Here is a 4,527-nt window from a genome sequence, read left to right as displayed (position 1 = left end):
CAAAACGCCCACGGAGTCCAAGAACATTTTGACTCGGAAGCTCCAGTGCTGGAAACCTGCACCACCGTCGAATTGTGGAATACTACACACAGCTTCTCTCGTAGAGGTGCCCATAACCTTTTATAAACGCAGAGCTTGTATTAACAACGTGTGGTTTATTGAAGTCAAAGATGCAGGATGTGATTAGTTTAACGATTGCTTCTGACTTCCGGGTTGCTACGTCATCAAACATAGTGACAGTTATTATGGCAAAGGCGGCCAGAGGGTGATTAAAGGGAAGAGCAAACGAAGATTCAGGGGCGTTTAAAAGAGTGATTAAGGGGAGGTCCTGGAGGTATTTAGGAAGATTTAGAGCATTTTCGGCGGATTTCAGAGGTGTTAGGGAGATTTCAGAGGAATTTCATGAAGTTTCAAAGGAATTTCAGAAACGTTACGAAAGCGTTTTGGAGGGTCTCAGGTGTGTTTCATGGGGTCCGTGGAAGTTTTGGGGGGAATTTCTGAGCCACTTCAGGAAGTTTCCGAAGATTTTCAGAGATCCCTTCACTAAAACCCTGAAAATGTCTTGAAACGGCCCTGAAATGCCTTGAAACGTCCTTAAAACCTCCATAGTCCAATTGAAATATTCTTGAAATCCTCGTAATTCATTTGAAATGCCCTTTAAATCATCATAATCAATCTATCTATATATATAAAAATGCAGTGGCATACGTGGGACCGCCCATAACTTGCGAACGGAAGGTCCGATTTTGATCGCCTTAGTTTTGTTCTGTTAGTTTTCACCCAAGGAAGGTTTATGAGGCAAAAAACATGGAAAAATTGAGAGTTTTTGAAAATCGACCTTCCATACATTTTGTGACCGGGGACTTGGTCTTGGATAGAAACTTGAAACGTCAAAAAACGCAGTAGGCAAGACAAAGTTTGCCGGGTACAGCTAGTTTCATATGTATTTTAAACCCCTTGGAACTCCTTTTACAAAGGCCCCCTGAAACGCTCCTGAAAACATCTTGAAACGCCCCTGTAATGCTATCAAAAGCTCTTAAAACCACTGGAAAGCCCAGGTATTAAACAATTTGATACTGTACAAATGTTTTTCCAACTATTTTAATGCACCCTTCACTTGAATAAAAGCTGAGCTGAGCACAAGAGGTATTATCATTTATTCAGCTCCTAAACATCTAATTTTGGTGATTTTTACAACCTATAGCTGATTTGTGGTTCATTAAAAATTTTCGTAACATTATATTTACCATTTGCGGCTTTTTATTTCCAGAAGAGATATCTAGGAATGTATCAATTATCTATGGGAAAACTCGGAATTCAACTCGGGCCTCCAGGTTTATGGTCACTCACCTAAGTTCCTACACCACACACAATGGACTACCCGCTTGGCGCACACCCACAGTTGATCAGCAGGAGTAAATCAATTTTATTTTGTATGGTGAAAGGAAGCATCTCAACTTGAATTACTTGAAATAGAAAGCTTTTACTGAAAACATATTTGGTAGGCTTAATAGTAGTCACCATTGTGCACAACTACTACCAAATATATTTTCGAATAATGTATTCCACTTCGATAAATTTGCTTTTAAATGATATTCGCCGATTGTATAACATTTCGCCGAAAACCATTTCGCGGAATTCCTTTTCGCGGTGTAACATTTCGCGGAATGACATTTGGCGGAATGAACCATTTCGCGGAATGCACCGTTTCGCCGAAAACCATTTGGCAGAATGTACCGTTTCGCGGAAAATCGTTAATAAGAGCAAACAATTTAACTTATCGAGAGACAGCATCATGATGAGATTCAAAATTCAAATCAGCACATGAAAGATGGAATACGGAAATATCAAAAATTATTTTTTGTAGCAGTATAATTTGAAAGAACAGCCTATGTATGGAAGAAGGGAAATTCTCTGATAATATTAATTTAGCAGTTATGCCAAAATAGGTATAATGCATACAATTTATGAAAGAACAGTTTCGTATTAAACATAACAGCATATCTGTTAAGAACAGCGTTTGTTTGAAAGATGGAAAAACCTGTGATACAAAAATGAGATTTTTTCTAATATCTATTACAACAGTTTGAGTTAGTTAGAACATACAAACAATAAATAAAAGAGAAATTTGGTAAAGTTATCACTAAGGAGTGTTACTTGGCTTAAGGATTCACACTGTTTACAAATAGCAACATTTTGGCATAATTACAATGCATTCAATCGATAAAGGTGAAAGTGTGGAAGCTGATAAGCAGATTCAGTTCCTGAATTATGATTCTGGGTCATTAGGCCAAAGGATATTACACTGAATTGACTTTGGGCCGAAGAATCATTGGGCTGAATAGATGTTAGATCAATAAGATAATAGGCCTCGAAAGATCTAAAGAACATATCTCACACAGAGTTAATAATAAAGGTGGAGTTATCTATTCCAGTGCAACTTGAATGAACAGCCCTTGTTTTAAAGAAGGATAAATCTCTAACGTCAGCAGCCTGGCCACCAAAAAACTCACCAGCAGTGTTACCACAGACAAACAGGCGTCTCACTATACTCACTTCCCATCGTTTCCCTTTTTAACGGATTATTCAAATATTCTGTAGTTCGCAAATCGCTTGCTCATGGCACTTGTATCGTTTCTACTCCTATTTGACGTATGCTAACTACCGCCATCTACTCAGTGGGTTTGCGAACCACAGCGTAATTAGCATTGGGCGATTATGTTTTCGTGACGTTAATTTTTATCGCATTTTGTTCCAAGTGATACGTGTGTTTGTCTGTGGTGTTACTCTACAGATCAGCCCATTTTTGACAGAATAAAAAATCTCAGATAAGCAGTTTGGTCACTAGCCAACATTTTTAACAGTAAACTTGAAGAACAGCCTATTATCAAAAGAAGGTCAAATTTCTTATAGAGATATCAATTTGATCATTTAAAACTACACACCACATGAACAGCCTTTGAAGAGAAGAAGGTAAATGATGAAAAATTTGACAATTCAGTCAGCAATCAACAACGTTACTGGAAAGAACAGACTTATTTTAAGGAAATCAAAAACTCTGAAAGAGTTAGCAATATAAGCCATAGCAGGAACAGCCTACGAATCAAAGAAGGTAAATTTTTGTTCAGAAAAGTAACAGATTTAACATCAATTAGTACAATCGTAGAGCTGAGGTGATTATGATTGCGCATGAATCGGTGATGGAGCTAGTGAAGTTTAGCAGAGAAAATAATGTGTTATTACATTATCATTTGCAAAGTATTAAATTCCGCGAAATGGTATTCCGCGAAACAGTACATTCCGTGAAAAGTCGTTCCGCGAAATAGAATTCGGCAAAATGGTGCATTCCGCGAAATGTTACACCGCGAAAAAAAATTCCGCGAAATGGTTTTCGGTGAAATGGTATACAACCATATTCGCCATACAATATTTTTGCGATTTACTTTTAGCGATTTTTCGCGCATAGAAGCTAGCGCCACATTGGTCGATGTGAAGAGTAGGAAAACAGCCGATGTAGTTAATTCATTGTATACATATCCTTGAACACTAAAGCATTACTTGTTCTTGTTGTGTCTGAACAATCAAGCACATGAGTTGAACTAAGCCTGTATTCAGGCTGAAGAAGCGATGTGGACTCTACAAAAAAAACTTGTTTTGGGTCAGTTGTCAGAAATTATTTGATTGACGGTTGAACAAGAGGTGATTAATTCTACATATTGGTGTATGTTTTAAAGCTGATTATAATCATATATAATTATACAGATGAATAATATTCTATTCAACTTTATATTTAATCATCTATGTATTGCTGACTTGAAAGGTTCAGACCAATATTCAGCAATCATTGTATTCAGTCTCTCATTGATCAGCCAATGCTCAGCTATTACTCTCACTGTTCAGGATTCATGGTTACTTGGGAGACCTTCAAAACGCCTTGAAATGCCTTGAACCGCCTATGAAACCCCTTGAAACACCCCTTCACTCCTTCAGGTATCTGGTATCAGTAGGTCGGCTCCAGAGTCGCGTTCTCCTCCATTTGGGAAATATGTGCCATTGCCATAAACACGAGCAATGGTTTTGTCGACTACCTAGCATTGTTAGTTGGTATGTGTACCACCACACCACCCTTTTCGACCTGATGCAAAGCGCCCTTCAGGTAGTTGAAGGTTGGTGTCGCCAATATGACCTTTCGGTTAATCCGAGTAAAACATCTATTGTTCTTTTCACGGAAAGGCGAAACCGGAATGGCATTCGACCTTTGCGTCTCTTTGATTCTGAAAACGATGTGACTGAACAGGTAAAGTACGTTGGAGTCATTCTTGATTCCAAGCTTTCCTGGACACCTCACATTGAGTTCAGAATCAAGAAAGCTTGTATGGCCTTCGGGCAATGCCGGCGTACTTTTGGTACAACTTGGGGTCTAAAACCCAAGTATATCAAATGGATTTACACAACTGTGATTCGGCCAATATTGGCTTATGGATGTCTTGTGTGGTGGCAAAAGGGCGAAGTGAGAGCGGTCCAATC

Source organism: Aedes albopictus, chromosome 1 (assembly GCF_035046485.1).
Source record: "Aedes albopictus strain Foshan chromosome 1, AalbF5, whole genome shotgun sequence".
In the NCBI taxonomy this organism is placed as follows: domain Eukaryota; kingdom Metazoa; phylum Arthropoda; class Insecta; order Diptera; family Culicidae; genus Aedes; species Aedes albopictus.
Note: the sequence above shows the minus strand (reverse complement) of the source record.